Genomic DNA, 18,327 nt, shown 5'->3' on the forward strand with positions numbered 1-18,327 from the left:
CTCTAACTGGGCTAGGAACTCGTACCAACCCTCAACTACCTATTCCTACACACATAATATATGAGTAATATATTTATAAATGGCTATTTTTTCTGAGGCTCTGTGGAAATCAACTCATACAACAATTGAACGTAGTTATGCAGAAAGCAGCCAGTCCACAATTTCGGAAAAATGAGATATTGATGTTATCGGGTGCAGTAAGGTCGATTCTATGTTTTGCTTAAAACAGCCAGACCGCTTTCATAAAAACTGTATTAATAACCTCCGGAAAAAGGTGTCGATCACAAAAACGGCATTTCTCAATTTGCAGAAAACACCCAAAAAACTAGAAAAATCTTATGGTACTTTAAAAATATTTTAAACTGGTCAAATACACAATAAGATTCTTGTTTGTAATATATAAAAAAAAAACTTATGTATTCATTGTTTATCGTTTGTTAAAGTCAAAAACATTCAAAGTTTTGTGTAGATTTTATAATTCACTCTTTTCACAAAATGGCTATTATCTCAGTTTCACTTTTCTATGGCTAGCTGCTTTCTGTATAAATATGTTCAATTATTATTAACTTCGCCATATGCGTAGCTTTATTCTACACTATTTTAATACAACACTTGTACGGGAGTCAAAATCCAGTCTTTTGTCTACAAATATTTGGACAAACTCAAATATTGTAATAAAATCAACTGGTCTAAGAAGAAGTTTAAAAAATTGGAAAATTGTTTTCAGGCGTTGCCTAGTATGTGAAATAATTCAGTCAAATGAGTCTCTTCACAACAATAAAGGTTTCAGCTTTTTAACTTTGCTAAAATCAACAAATTGAAGAATTAAAGAAATATGGATGTTCAAACATAGGCAAAATGGTGAATGTTACACAGTGTGTAAAGTAGCCACTTAAACCACCCATTGACAGGTCATAAGCCCTGTAAATGCCTAGACTTCCATATTCCCTTCTTTAAGGTTTTCTCATTCCCTGTTGTAATTTGTTAAACTTGTACAAAAGTTTATTTAAAAAATCACAATGACATTCAGCAGATATTTCCGCTATGATTGAAATGTCAACTCTTTGCACTGGCCGATTCCTTTTAAAACGAATAATGCCAAAAATGGCCACTTCGAACGCCACATGTCCTATGTGATACATAATATGTCAACGGTATCATATCAAAGAAAAATATTCCTTTAGAAATAATGTTCGAAATACTAGTTTCCAAATAGAAAATCTTTCAATAATATTAGTAATAGTACTGAAAAAACGCGACTGGGTTAAAGATGTAAAAAATAGTGTTCTTTTTTGTATGTGAGATAATCGGCTAGTTACAGTACCCGGCAAAAAATAGAGTACATCGGGCTTATAAAAGAGACTACAGACTTTGTAGAGCGTCGTCTTTGTCATTCATACATACCGGATTTGTGTGACAGGGACAAAACCGATTAGCCTGGCAGTCTCTTTCTTAAACCTGATGTCCTTTATTTAATGCCGGCTACTATACATCGTTTACTGAGAACGGGCTGAGAGCTGGACGCACATTATAGAGCTTTTTGTATGAAGATATAAACGACTGTGGTAATTTATAGTAAATTATAATTATTTGATTTATTTTCCTACAAACATATTTACTAAAAAACTTTATTGCAGAAAGTCAAATTTAATGGTAAGCTGTGCATAATCGCTCATTTGAACGATTTCCATTTTCTAATAGTGGCGATTAAAATTGAAATATTTGGGTAAATTATAAAAACGCTAATATTTCTTTTAAAAAAATTAAAAAATCTTTTCTGCTTTCATTACAATTATCATAATCATTTCTCTTCCGCACCTAAAAGTACATTCCTCCACATACCCGAAACCGTTTTAAAGTCCGTGGGTCTTCCTGTCTAATAAAACTTCATGTATAAATAAACAAAGACAGACTGATGTGGCGTTCTATTTTATCTGACTACCCCTACGGGGAAACGGCGTGATGGCATGTTGTTGCTGAGATGCATTTAGTAAGGAAGTAACGTGTCTATTCATTATACGTCAGCACTCTCTACAAATTTAAATTCATAAAATCATTTTATTAATTTGTCGTCAAGCGAAACAAACGTGATAATTTATCCAGTTGATACGTTTTTTTATTACTATGTAGAAACATTAATCATAAAATTATTCTTACGATACCGCCTAATTTATTTCGTTAATTATGTTTCAAACGATTTACCGAGAGGATTTTTTTCAGGGGTGAGTCGAAGTTCTAAGTCCATTAGCACCTTTGCGTATTTGTTGTCGTTTTTAAAACTAGTAGTTTAAAAAAGTCATTATTATTGTGGATAACTTATAGCGCCATTTTCGTAGTATACATCAAGGGTGATTTACAAAGTCATTCTACAAATAAATTAGTTTCTTTTTTAATTTGTAATTTGAGTAAAACAATTTACTTTGTTATCACATGCTACGGATTTATTTAAATGGTTTAGAGAACAAGTGGTAAATAAATATTCTAACCAACCTTTTTGGAGGTGAAATAGAAGTAAAAACTCAAGAGAAGTATAAATATTCTGGCCAACCTTTTGGGGAAGAATTAATAGAAAAAGCTCAAAAGAAGTATAAATATTCGAACCAACCTTTTTGAATGTGAAATTGCAGTAAAAACTCAAGAAAAGTTTAAGTATTCTAACCAACCTTTTTGGGAAAGAATTAATAGAAAAAACTTAAGAAAAGTATAAATATTCCAACCAACCTTTTTGGAGGTGAAGTATAAGGTATAAATATCAAGAGAAGTATAAATATTCTGGCCAACTTTTTGGGGAAGAATTAATAGAAAAAGCTCAAAAGAAGTATAAATATTCTAACTCACTTTTTATGGAAGAATTAATTGAAAAAAACTCAAAAAAGTATAAATATTCTAACCAACCGTTTTGGGGTAGAATTGATAGAAAAAACTCAAGAAAAGTATACATATTCTGACCAACCTTTTGGGGAAGAATTATTTTAAAAAACTCAAGAGAAGTATACGTATTCTGACCAACCTTTTAGGGAAGAATTATTTTAAAAAACTCAAGAGAAGTATACGTATTCTGACCAACCTTTTAGGGAAGAATTATTTTTAAAAACTCAAGAGAAGGATACGTATTCTGACCAACCTTTTGAGAAAGAATTAATAGAAAAAACTCAAAAGAAGTATAAAAATACTTACCAACCTTTTTGGAGGTGAAATTGAAGAAAAAACCCAAGAAAAATATAAATATTCTAACCAACCTTTTTGGGGAAGAATTAGTAGAAAAAATGTAAGAGAAGTATAAGTAACAAAATAAATAAAACAACTTTGTTTTTAACCACTATTCTTTTATTTTTTTCTACCGACCGGTTTCAAAGCAAACAAGCTTCTTCGTCAAGGTTTATTTTTAAATTATCAATTACTACTATTTCTTTGATTGTTGAGTGTAAAAAAATGTTATGTCTGTATCGTATGATCGATGTTGTAATTAATATTTACCACGGATCTAGTATAAAAAAAATACATTGAATATGTCGTATGTTTTTTATACCACTGTTCTTCAAAGAGAACTTTTATACCATTAAAATCGAAGTGATAAACTCTAACGGCCTCGTGGTGTAATTAATGGTCAGCGCGTTTGCCTACCATGCAAGAGGTGTCGGATTCGATTCCCGACATGGGTGATTCGAAATATTTATTTGAACTTATGTTTTTACACTAGAATATTTCATAGTCCGTGCCTGGTACCGGAAGCGTAAGACTGATCAGATGATTGATGAATGTAAGATTACTTTTATGTAACAAAAACGATCAATTAACTCTGCGGTTGGTGTACCAATGCAGTGGCATATGCACCATTAGGTGCGGAGAGGGAACAATGAATTTTTCTAATGAAACATCTGTGATTTAGCACCAGTGGTGGTATTCTTGATTTTTTTATGCGACGATACTTTGCTTCATATAATTGCCACGCTGATGATTAAACGTCAAATGGTGTATAAAACAGCTTTAAAATCGGAAATAAAATGAATACTGTTTGGTCAATTCAACCAAATTATGTGCGTTGGGTAATGCTTAAGGTCGCAATAATGTTACTACTACTACTACCATCACGCCATTTCCCCGTAGGGGTAGGCAGAGAGAATAGACCGCCACACACGTCTATTCTGGCATACATTTCTAGCTTCTTCCACATTCATACATCTTTTCATACATGCCTTTCGGTTCTGTCTGCTTTTGACATGACCAGACTTAAGATTTTGGTTTATCTGATCATGCCACGTCTTCCTCGGTCGTCTTCGTCTCACGTTACCGTTTGTTTTCGCCATATATACTTGTTTTACCATTCTTTCGTCGTCCATTCGTTCTACGTGACCAAACCATCTCAGAGACCATTTCTTAATCTTATCAATTAGACTTGACTCAGATTTACACTCTCGCCTGATTTCATCATTTGTAACCCTGCCATACGTTGATTTCCCACACATTCGCCTAAGAGATTTCAACCGCGTTCACTCGGCTTTCATCCTTCCTCTGCCAGTTCCATGTTTCACTTCCATACATAAGTGTTGTGACTAAAACTCTTTTATGCACTGCCAGTTTAGCTTCGATTGACATATTTTTATTCGTAATTACTGTGCTTAGTACGCCGTTCATTTTGTTGCCCGCATTCACTCTCCTTTCAACATCTTCTACTCTTCCATCTCTTGAAAACATGCTTCCTAGACTCACAAATTCTTCTACTTGTTCGAGACATTCATTGTTAACATTTATTATACAGTCAGTAACCTCACTATCCCTTTCAAATACCATCACTCTAAATGAAAATCATCATGTTTGATTTCACGTGTTCATAATTTTGACGTTTAATCATCAGTGTGGCCATATATGAAGCAAAAATTAGTCGCATAGAAAAATAAATGACCCCAAATTAACCACTTTCTAAGGAATAGAGAAAATTCAAAATTGCACCCCTTGTGTGACTTATACAAACACATGACAGGTCATAAGTTCTGTGAATCCACCTTATTAAAAATGTTTTTCATCTCTGACAATGTCAATAAGACAACATCCATAGACGTTTTGTCTCGCTTGTTTACGGTACCTAACTGCATTGGATTGATTAATTATCTTGATCATCAATTAAAAATATAATGACAAGGTTCAATGATTGCGGTTTGGTTCAGTTGTAAATTATTTAAATAAAGACATTTTTATTGACTTGTCCTTGTCGGGAAATGAACTTGAAACGACATGACTGGCATCAAATATGTCAAGAATAAAAAAAAACATTTTATTGATGCGCGTGTAAAATAGGACTGTGTAAAATATCGTATTCGCCAATGTTTGATTATGTCCAAATGCTTGCAGACTGGCTGGATTTCCTCCCTAGGGAGTTGTTCATATTTAAATTTATTTCAAAAGTCAACAGATGGAAGAGTTGAGGAAATGTGGATGTTCAAACATGGGCAGAATGGTGAATGTTACACAGTGTGTAAAGTGGCCACTTAAACCAGCCAATGACAGGTCATAAGCCCTGTAAATGCCTTGACTTCCAAATTTCTCCTCGAAAACTTTTTCCCTCTCTGTTGAAATAAATTTAAATATCGTATTCGCAATCACAATGGAACATCCGTGAACACCCAATATTAAATGTCAAAATATTTGCGTTTCACGACGTATAATCCTGCTGCGCAATCACATATTTGAATTTTACCGTTGTAAATATGAAAAATATTCCAAAACTGCTATTTGTATTTATTGATTTATTATTTATCATGTTATTTATTGCATTTACCCGGTGGTTGGCAAGCTAAATGTCAAGAAAAGCCATCGCCATAGTAATTGTAATTTAATTTTCACATTTTTGTATTAGATGCTCCTTACTATTTTGCAAATGCAATATATTGTATTATATTTTATAGTAAACGCCGATTTTTCGCCAATGAACTGTATTTATTTACGAGGAAACCCAAAAACAAACCGACACGAGCGTTGACTTAGAAATCACAAACGCGTTGACTTATGACTGCGATAACTTAAGCATGTTCATTATTGTTCATTGTGATCGCTCAAATGCTTAGCATGTTTTTAAGCACTTCCATGGTTATTTGTGATTGAGCTACTGAAAAAGAAAAACTAGTCTACATACGATACAAGACTTGATATATCTCTCTTGTTTTATATTTTTTGTAATCTTTAAATGCACATTTTCCCACCGGATTTGGAAAGTAAAATGTTTATAACTGTGCTGGATTTTAATACAAAAAATATTTATCCTTGCCACGCGAAGAATGAATGTGACGCCAATACAGCAATAAATATGGGTAGTATCGTATAAAAGTGAGCGCGAAGATAGAACTCATAACAAGAAAGACAAGGACGCTATTCTGTGACCGGTGTTTGTGAGAAAAGAGATTCAGTCGGTTGTTGACAGTGATGGGAGACGTACGCACGCCCGTAAAGCTAGGGTTTCCTAGGTCAGCGGTGCCCGTATCTTAACGGCCGTAGTGAACGGTGATGCGGTAGGCAGTCGTCGTAGCAGTGAATAGAGAGTAGTTTTATTTTTTAACGGTGTTATCAACACCATTTTTATAGAAAACCACTCTCTAGTCACCGTTACGACGGCTGTCAACCGCATCACTGCTCACTACGGCCGTTAAAATACGGACACCGCTGTCCTAGGAAACCCTAGCTTAAGATGACCGGCGTATTTATGATTTTTATAACATTTTCTACAACAGCTATTTGTGACTGGTTAAAAATGGATTGAATTTTTTAATATTTGTGTTAATCGTGTGACCGGAAGCATTCATTTTAAAACAATAAAAACGACACCTCTCTTAAACCTTCTTGGGGGCCAAGTGGAGATCAAAGTATCATATTTTTTTGTTTGTATACTGAGAAAAAATATATAATTCGAATATATTACTGTTTTATCAATACAAATACTCAGTCAAAGGCCCCGGTCATCGTGAATCAAGATTTTTATTTTTAATTTTTAAAATAAAATATATATTTTTTTATTTGACGACTGTAAATATAATGTAGAAGTTAATGAATAGAAAGCGGATAGCTGCTAAACTGCCGATATGAACAGAAAAATAGATACATATTATCCGCAGAAGCCGTGTTCAGCAATCGAAATGCCCGTGAATTCTGACTTGCATTAGTGTGCGTGCTTCTGGTTGTGTAAAACAGTGCATGAGATCTCGCTCTAGTATAATTATTGGGGACATACAAACTGATATCTTGCAGTATATTCTGATTATATATACTTCCATTAATCAGCTTATAGAAATGTTTCCCGGAAAAAATTGACAACAAGATTCGAGGGTGTTTTAATCTAGCGTCCCTGCTAGAAATAATGATGGATAATTATTTTTTTTCTTTAAGATATAATTATCGGAAAAACCGCTTTTGAACCTTTTCTAATCCAAGGATGTGGTTTGATTCAGAATGGTCCTAAAGTATGGAACAGTATTCTAGTATCCTGAGGACAAGTGTATCATACAATGTGCGAATTGCAGTAGTATTGTTAAATTCGGCACAACAAAGGCAGAATAAATTAAGTATTTTTTAATTATAATTATTTTACACTTATTTGTTTATTAATTTGTATAAACCACTTAAATTTTTTTTAATTACACTTCGACCGGTTTTGAGGTTACTACCTCATCGTCGGAAATTTAACTAACTTATAATTACACGCGTTGCTATTTATATAATAAAATATTGTATGAAAGAGACAGAAAATTGAAAGACAGAGAAAGAAGATAAAATAAATCATAACGGAAATAGTTTTAAAAGAGGACTCGAAGTTAAATTTAATTGATTATTTATTATTTGAAGTTTTTGATTAATGGCTTTACTAATTTCTAATCGTTCTAAATTATCTAAACGAAAACCATTTTTATTGACATGCAAAATTTCTACACACGTTTCTTGATTAAATTCATGGTTTTCGGATATAAGATGATTTGCGAATTCTGAAAAATTATTATTACTCAAACATCTTATATTACAAATTTATAAACAAATAAGTGTAAAATGTCATACCACAAAGTGAAAAATGTTTTTGATAACAATAATATATAATTATTTTATTTGTTCGTTCGGGACCTCGGCCAAAAGTTTAATTCAATGTATTTCATTCAGGCCTTGTTTTTTCTTTCTCCATTTGAATATTTCCATCCCCCCTCCCGATCCCTGTTTATCCCCTCCCCACCTACCCCCACTCTAGGACGAATAAAGAAAAGTGTTTATTTTCCTTGCTGGCCATTTCTGCCGCCCTAAATTAATTTGAATGTCTCCAGACAAGTGGAAGTTGTCAAATAAGTACTTCCACGATTAAAATGAATTTATAAAAAATAATAAAAAAACGCGTAATTCAAATATGCATTTATTTTATGTACAATCACCCAATAAGAATTAATCTTGTCACCCTAACTAGTAAAACTCGTAAATCCACAAATGGTCAAATATCATATTTTGGTACATTTTGGTACTTTTTATTGGGACTTCAAATAATCTATCTTTGTGTTAACCCTTATGTGGCTGTGATGCCACACTAGTCGACAAAGGACACAAGACTTGATATATCTCTCTTATTTTAAAAAAAGGTGAATTCATATTTTTTGTAATCCTCAAATGGTTATTTTCACACTCGATTAGGAAAGTAACATTTGTATAACTATGCTAAATGTTAATACAAAAAATATTTATCCTTGCAACGCGAAGAATGAATGTCTGCTAATTCAGCAACACATCTATACAGATACCTTATACAAGGGAGAGCACGAAGATATAAGTCATATCAAGCAAGACAGAGACGCTGAGACGCTGTTCTGCGGCAGGTGTCGTCTTAAACAGATTTAGTCATCAGTCGGTTGATGACAATGATGGGGGACGCACGCGCGTAACATGAGTGGCGTATTTGTGTTTTTTTATTTATTTTGCTATAACAGGGCTAAATTATATATTTTTTTGCATTAATTATGGAAAAGGAATTATTAAGCAGTATGTCTCCATGTTTTTAATTTTTTTTAAATGTCTGAACTTTAGAATATACCGTCTTTTACTAGTGGTAACACGATGTTACATCACCGTGCGCAAAGGGATTATTTACCACACTCTTTTAAGAGTTAAACTTGTAAATCCGCACCTCAGAATAATGTAAAGTAAAGGAGCCTCCCATACGCACAAAAACCATTTAAGGATTATCAATCACGTAGTTTGCTAGAGTATACAGCAAAATAACGTGTCGTAGGTACTCGGGTCGAGAGTTGCAGGCGCAGCGACGAACCGTCCGTTACACGTTTGTTGTTAAACCAAAAACCAAACCAAAATTGCCAAACCGAAAGAGCGTCTCTATAAGCGGGTCGCGAATTATTACCCTGAGATTCCTTACTGAAGCGGTTGAAACAGTTTTTACTCTCCCTGAAAAAAAATAGTTTGGGGTTTACGAATTTCAATTGAACGTAGTTATGCAGAAAGCAGCCAGCCATATAAAAATGAAACTGAGATAATAGCACTTTTGTGAAATTTATTTAATTATTTATTTTGTTCATTAACGCCCAAAAGGCATTTACAAAAAATAAAAATGAAATACATGCTGACATACTAAATAACAAACAGAATATACAGAAAAAATTGAGAAATTAGTTAAAAAGGATATGATAAAAAGTTTTACAAAGTTAAAAAAAAAACAATTATAATAAAGGTATGCAAGAAAAAACAGTAAGCATATAAACAAAAAATGCAAAGATATAAACTTATGAAATAAATTCTGTAAGGCAAACAATAAATAATGTGTTACGGTAAGCAAGAAAGACATTTTAAGTTAAATTAATAAACAAGCAAGCATATATTATCACGAAAAATAAGAAATAAAAATATGTATCTATGAAATGCGTATTTGCCAATACTACAGTGCAGTTTGATATAATAGTAAAAAATAAAAAACTAGTATAAGGTAATTAAAATAAACAAGTATTTTTTTTTAATTTATGAAATTTAATTGTCAATAATAGTTTGACGAGCAGCTACAAATAAACTTGATATTGTGGAAATGAGTGAATTATCAAATTCAAACAACAGTTGGAATATTTTCGACTTTAACAAATGATAAACAATGAATACATAAGTTTTTTTTTATATTACAAACAAGAATCGAATTATGTATTTGACCAGTTTTAACGAATTTTAAAAAACCATAAGATTTTTCTGGAGATGTGGGTGTTTTCTGCAAATCGAGAAATTCTTTTTGTGTGTTCGACACCATTTTCAGAAGGTGATTACTACAGTTTTATGTACGACAGTGGTCTGGCTGTTTTTAGCAGAACATGGAATTGACCTTCCCGCACCCGATTACATCAATATCTCATTTTTTCAAAATTGTGGACTGTGCTTTCTGCATAACTACGTTCAATTGTTCCTACTAATTTAAAATAAACATTTATTTATTGTTAGTTAATATTTGTATTACCAGTAACCGACTTTTCTACGTCTACCAGTTAGTGTCGAGACGTACCCGTCTCTGACGGGACACGTATTACACTAACATGCAATTCCTACTACACACCTTCACCATTGTCATAATTTATTTATTATATTTACGGCCTAAGCCAATTACAACAGTTACACGAAGAAACATAAATACTATATCTAGAGTTTCGAAGTAAAAATCCAGGCATTCTACTATTAGATGTATCGACAACACCAGCAATATGGTATTTTTTATATTTTTTTATTTATTTATTTATTCACACTCTTTATCAAAATACAATTCCATGTTCACTTTGCCCAGCTAACAAGGGTACATACCCCGTTCCAAGCTAGGCAATTACATTTTAATATATTATAATAGTTAACAAATTAATATAGAGCACAGACAAACAAAATATAAAAATTATTCGGATACACATTTTGATTCATATACATACAGACATACACATATATACTAATTAAAGAAAAGCTTCTTGACATAATTAACATTAACTGTATTTTAAAAAAAGAGATGTATGTTTAATATGTGCCCGTGTTTACAAATTTTGTGTTTTTATTTAATATTTTTTTTGGTGTTATATTTTTCTCAATTTTTAAAATTGTTTAAATTTTTATTTATTTTATTATTTTGTTTTGCATTTTATGTTTTATTTTTATGTTATTTTGTAAACTTGCCAAACACAAGAGCTAGACTCTTTTTTGGCAAGTTCAACCTTAAGTGTTCCATTTTTCTACTGAATGTATAGTTTATTTAGGCTAAAATAAAGGTTTTAAAACAAAAAAATAAAAAATAAAAATAAAAATTATAAAAAAATACACACATATATATAAATATACACATATATACACATGTACATACACACACACGTACATACACCCATGCGCATACACATACATACATACATTCATAAAAACATAGACAATTTATTTATGCGAAACTTCATGGTTGTCATCTATAAATATTATTTTTTTTAATTATTCCTTATTTTTTATATTTTATTTTTGACATCCAGTAAGGTTCTCCAATCCGTGGCATGCATCAACTTTTCTGACTCCCTACGACCAATGTCATGAAAGAGCGAGATTTAAATGTGAAATTCGCTTCTTGTATAATATCTGTACCTCAGAGGCAAAATGATGCAAATCCAAACGTCAAATGTTCAACACAAGCCTAAAAAATCTACTTTAATTTGTATTTTCAGTATCTCAATACATAGGTTCATTCTTTATAAGACTTAGAATTCTTCAAAATCAATGGACATGATCATAAACTGGATACGAAAATCGAAATGTCATTCCATCAAATTCTGGATTTGCATCCGTCTGCCTCTGAGGTACAGATATACACATGTGATTAATTAAAGCTTTTTAAAAGATAATGTGGAGGAAAATAAAATATTATTTTAAAAACTATTAAAAATAAAATATCAATAAATAAATTTAAAGCTAATCTAAAGAAATTTTTTAAACACTTGTAAAAACAACATTAAATTTTAATTAGTATAAATGTATTATTGTTTTATGTTTTTTTTTTTTTATATATATCCTATGTTTTTATTTTTCTTTTTCATGCACTCGTATTTAAAATTATATAAACTCCCATAAATAAACAACAGTGTAAGTCGCTCTCCAAGCACAAGAGTTAGTCTCTTTTTTGGAGAGTACAGTGATAACATTTACTAGATGTGTAAAAGTAGACATGTTTAGAATTTTACAAAAACATGTACTTTTTGTAAAATTTATTAATAAAAAAATAAAAATGTAAATAACGAATGTTTTTTTACGGTTAAATTAAAAAATATATTTTTCTCAAAAGTATGCTTAAAATTATTTCAGCTTTAATTCTTAAATGTTTTAAATATATATAAGGAGGAGTCTAGGCATTTATTGGATCATTTAATTAATCACTTTACACACTGAGTAGCGTTCATCATTCCGCCTATGGTTAAACATCCATATTCTTTCCATTCTTCCACATGATGATCTTCGTGAAGTTAAAAAGCGGGAATGCGGGTGACTTTCTGACCGAATTATTTCTCCTACATACTAGGCAACGCCTGATAATATTTTTTAATGTTTATACTCGATGGATCACCTGGTTTTATCAACAATAAGTCTATCCAATGACGTAAGCAGCCTATCATTTTTTTGGAAACCATAACTGAATTCAACCCAAGAGATAACAGATATGAAGAAAATTTTATTGATTTTACATAAAGCAAATATTTAGTTTTATTATTTAACATGGAAACTAACGAAGTTAGTGCTTCGAATACTATTTTTTTAAATTCAGTTGTTAATAACTTTTACGAAATAGCCTAAAAGTTATTTGGGTAAATAATAAGAACAAATTTTTTGTCGGCCTCGTGATTTAGTGGTCAGCGCAATCATGCAAAAGGTCTCTGGTTCGATTCCCGACATGGTTGACATGAGACATTAATTTGAAAATGTGTTTTTACACTAGAACATTTCATATTCTCTGGCCTGGCACCTGAAGCTCATAATCTTACCTTCATGTAATAAAAAAATTCAAGATTCGCTGCGATTGGTGTACCAATGCAGTGCCCTATGCGCCATTCGGTGCGGGGAGTGATTATTATGAAATATTATTTAAGTTTATAAAAAAACCAGGCAATACAGGTCAACCAACAAAAGCCTAAATTCGAAATTCTTTTCATTGAATTTTAAATTCTCAAAAGTTTAATTACAATTAAAAAAAGCTCTTTATTAATAATTCGTTTAACTCCTTAGTACGACGATCGAAATGTGTTTTATGTTATCTCTTTTATGTTATCATTTTATTTTATAGTGTATTTATATCATGACACAATAATAGTGTTATACTTTTCAAACAAAATATTATTGATTCATATTTATGTAACATGTCTTGATTTGACATGGAATTTATGTGCGTTTGAAACATTATTTATAATTTAACTGAGCTAACTAACTAACTAACTAACCATCACGCCATTTCCCCGGAGGGGTAGGCAGAGAGGATAGAACGCCACACCACTCTGTCCTGGCACACTTCCTTTGCTTCCTTCACATTCATACATCTTCTCATGCACGCACGTCGGTTATTCCGACTTTTCACATGACCACTTTCAAGAATTTGTTGTACTTGATCATGCCATGTCTTTCTCGGCCTTCCTCGACTTCTACAACCAGACACATTCGCATCATAAATCTTTTTAGCCGTTCTTTCATCATTCATTCGCTCCACATGACCGAACCATCGCAAAAGACCTTTCTTAATTTTGTCGATAATGCTTAACTCAGCCTTGCATTCTGCTCTAATTTCGACATTAGGGCACCTATCATACATTGTTTTTCCGCACATTCGCCTGAGGGATCGCATTTCAACAGCATTCAGTCTACTTTCGTCCCTTTTTTTCCAACTCCATGCTTCGCTTCCATACATTAGGGTTGGTACCAGAACTCCATTATGAACTGCTAATTTAGCCTCTTGCGATAGACACTTATTTGCTACGACAGACTTTAAGGCACCATTAACTCTGTTACCGGCACTAACCCTCCTTTCAATATCCTCGTCCATATTTCCATCTCTAGTATCCAGATATACAAATTCTTCGACCTGTTTCAAACTATCTCCATTTACTACAATCTTACATTCAGTCATAGTTACATTTCTTTCAAAGACCTATTAAATTTAACTGAGCCATTAAAAAAATGTAGGAAAAGATGCTAATACTGAACTTTAATGGTAGAATTTTACTTATTTATTTATTATTTACATACAATATTACATTTTTATTATTTAAAAAAAAACATTTTTAATATTTTTTTCACCGGACTCACCAAGCTAATTAATATGGCTTGTCGGTAAAGATCCTTTACATAAAAACATATTATAACACTACATTGTTGTATAATAATAATTACTACTAACTAAAATATAAATAAAAGGAGCGAAAAAAATACATATAAGCTATGTTTTCAAATAATATTTAGAAAAATGCAAAAAACGCAAAAAATAAGTACATGATATCGCAATTATAAGATAAAAAATAAATGCAAAACCGGAATACCAAAATTCAAAACATTAGCGTGTACATAATGAATAGGCATAAAGCCTTTTTAAAAAAAACATTATTTCTTTACATATCTATATCTATATTTATAAATAACTGCTTGATAAGTCGAATTGCAGAATGTCTGTGTACATTTTATCTTTAATCTTCGCAAATTTGACCACATAACCGAATATTGCACGCAACTACACTGGCTCAATATCAGGCATAGAAGACACATTCTACCATTTATTCACAATATTTGAAATAATCTCACTTTGCCTGTTTATCTGTGAGAGCTTTTCCAACCTCTATCACAACTTGAACTACTTCTTCGTTCAAGTAACGAGAGAACCCTTTAGATACCCATTCACCGCTTAATTTTTTTGGCCTCCTCTTTCACATAGTATCTGCTCGATTGTGGAATAATCTACCTATTGATGTCAGAGTCTCCCCTTCATTATTTACATTTTAATCAAGACTGAAATGTAATCTAAATATTCAAGTTTTTCCTTTCTCCTTCTTCTTTCCTTTCCATCCCCCTCTTTTCTTCATAGTACAGTGTAGATTTTCAGTTTATTTTTCTTTTAAATTTTGTATAAAATAATAAGTTTTTTTTATGTTATTTTTTTCTTACAGTACACAGCATACAAAAATAACATAAAACAGAATAAAATAACAAGAAATCAAAATCCCACAGAAGCATAGCCTGTGCGTGGGTATACATGTTTTTATCAGTTTTACGTTACATCAAGAATACAAAAAAATACACAGTGTAAATATTTTCGTTTAATCAAAATTGATTTTTTACCCTTGAAAAAAGACGCACTTTATCTGAATTTTGCTATTTAAATAAATGATTCAATAATAAACAAGACTATTTAACCTACTCTCCAAAATTAATCTTAATGTCCCCTTTCGCGTGACAAGAAAAAAGTATTTACTCCATCTGCCAGTCTATAGCACTAACTATGCACAACACTCTTTCCTCTATCGTTCTTGCTCAAACTTTAATGCTTTTTTTTTTCATATATTGATATATTCAACATACCCCTTAATTTATTTAAAAATAAATTAAGACTCATTCTTTCTGGCTGCGATACGCTCCTACTTACTATTTAATGATGATCACGCTTACACACACCTGAACACCCTCACACTAATACACTCAAACACACCTCTACACTCACTCTCATACAAAAACACACACACACACCCTTTTGTTGTACCACAATTTAATATGTATGATTTTTATTTGGAAACTTCGCTGGTCTGTCTTTAAACCGTATTTTTTTATGTAATTATATCATTGTTGACTGTTTGTTACTGTTAAATAAATAAATATAAGAAACAAAAAATAAACCTAGAAGAACAAAGGAAAACTTAATGTTTCCCAAAAAACAGTATCTCTAATAAATTCTTGTAATTTGTTTATGAAGACTTTACTATCTAGAGACGGTGGACGTAGGGACAAATATAACAACATAAGAACAGTTAAAAACACTAAAAAATAAGAAAAGAAGCATTGACTAACATAAGGGACATCGAGACAAGATCTGGATTTTTTATTCAGTGCTCGTTTAAATCGTTGTAAACTTAAACCAAAAAAGTCCAGATCTTGTCTCGAGTTAACAATATGACAAAGACGGGTCGGGTCATTGGAGAATTAAGGCCATAGTTTGTTATATGCTGATCGATGATCAGTACTTCATTGTTTCTCAATCTACGAGTCGGAATATTGAATTTTACTTGTCCCAGTAATGATGGAACATCGATTATACCATTTAGTATGCCGAACATATATATGGAGTCAATATTAGTTCTACGTTTTTGTAGATTAGAAATATTTAACATTGACTCTATATCAGCATATAAATAGTATATGGTAAAATATGTGTACTGTTTACGAAATTTGTTCTATAAGTCTACATATATTGGTTATGTTTTTTTATTATTTTAGTTTTTTATTGTTTATTGTGTTAATGATAATTAGGTTAATTGGATTAATTACGTTTTTTTTATTGTTAATATTATGTTTACTTTGTTAAATAGCTAATCTTAGACATGTTTCATATTTTGTAAAATGTTACCCTCTGCACGGGACACCCCGGTGAGGGAGCATTATTCTGTATAAAAAAAAAAATACAAACAATGTAAAAGTATAAATAAATAAATAACAATATTTTGAGTTTGTCCAAATTTTTTGTAGACATGAACTGGATTCAACTCCCTGGGGAGCTGTTTATATTAACATATTACAACAGAGATGAAGAACATTTAAGAGAAGGTAATATAGAAATATTGTTGATAAATTACCTGGTCCATGAAGAAGTATAGAAATTGAAAAAATAACATTTTCAGGCGTTGCCTAGTATGCATGTGAAATAATTCAATTAGATGAATCTCACTCGCATAAATAAAGGTTTCAGCTCTATAACTTCACAAACATCAACAGATGAAAGAATTGAAGGAATATAGATGTTCAAATATAGGCAGAATGGTGAATGTTACACAGTGTGTAAAGTGGCCACTTAAACCAGCCATTGACAGGTCAAAAGCCCTGTAAATGCCTAGACTTCTATATTACCTTCTCTGAAATGTTCTTCATCTCTGTTGTAATATGTTAATAATAAATAAATAATAAAATTGATTCTCCTGATCTACTTATAGACTTCAATTCCGTATGCCATCTAGACCAAACAGAAAAAATCGTCTGTTTTACAACAGACAACGCGTCAACTAACTATTTAAAACAATACGTAGAATTTGCGACCAATATAACTCTAGATTTACGTAAATTATGTAGTAAATTTAAGTAAAAAATCATAGAAATATTAAGAGAAGCATTTATTTCATTTATTATTATTTTTCATCATCATCATTCCCTTTCCGCACCAAATGGTACATAGGGCTCTGCATTGGTACACCAATCGCAGCGTATCTTGATCTTTTTTTGTCACATGAAGGTAAGGTGATCAGTCTTACGCTCCAGGTACCAGTCCAGGGACTATGAAATATTCTAGTGTGAAAACACCCTTTTAAATCAATATTTCACATCAACCATATCGGGAATCGAACCCGAGACCTCTCGTATGGCAGGCTAACGCGCTGACCATTACACCACAAGGCCGACAAATTATTATTATGAATATATATTTAATTTTTGATTTTCTAAATTTGTTTTATTTAAAATAATTTGAATTATTGTGTTTTCAGTACAAACTTTTTAAGTATGCGCATGGGTGTCCTACATTAATAATACAAAAATGACAATACATTTTATGCATACTGTTTGTTTACCTAATAAAATAAATAAATAATCATTTAAAAACAATTAAATCGTTAAATGGTTTTAATAAAATACCTGGTATCCACATTTTTTTAATACTTCAAATTGTACACAATTTTCCCGATATACAAGGCATTCTTTGATTTTTTCACATTTTTACAAATACACTAATTTAAGTTCTTAACACTTTTGAGTTTCTCTAAAAACACTGTTTTTTACTGTTGTAACATTAATATGTTTGATTGTTTTACATAACAATTAATTTTTTTCATTATTTAATTATTTTTATTACATTATTTTCATTATTATGTTTTATCAATTGAAATGATATTCTCTTGGATCCGCGATAACTTCTCTGAGGCAGAAATAGAACTGTTCGTTACATCGCTTTGTTCATTTGCACAGAATCATTAGCTGTATTGGTGAAGTTATGGATCTTGGAAAAACTAGAAGCTCTCGTGGGAAATTCATATTTTTTATAACATGCTATTTAATTTGAGATCTTTTAATTTTTCTTTA

General features: G+C 31.4%; 1 protein-coding gene across 1 annotated transcript in view; it reads right to left on the reverse strand.

Moving 5' to 3' along the window:
- LOC148273963 (organic cation transporter 1-like) overlaps positions 1–18,100 on the reverse strand; it is a 48,513-nt gene extending 30,413 nt beyond the window's left edge. The window contains exon 1 of the mRNA XM_088237866.1: positions 17,884–18,100. The gene's annotated coding sequence lies outside the window, so the exon portion shown is untranslated. The remainder of the gene's footprint in view (positions 1–17,883) is intronic.
- Positions 18,101–18,327: the final 227 nt, after the last annotated feature.

Source organism: Micrasema longulum, unplaced genomic scaffold, assembly GCF_059751315.1.
Source record: "Micrasema longulum isolate JH-2025_06_02 unplaced genomic scaffold, ASM5975131v1 h1tg001794l, whole genome shotgun sequence".
Classification (NCBI taxonomy): domain Eukaryota; kingdom Metazoa; phylum Arthropoda; class Insecta; order Trichoptera; family Brachycentridae; genus Micrasema; species Micrasema longulum.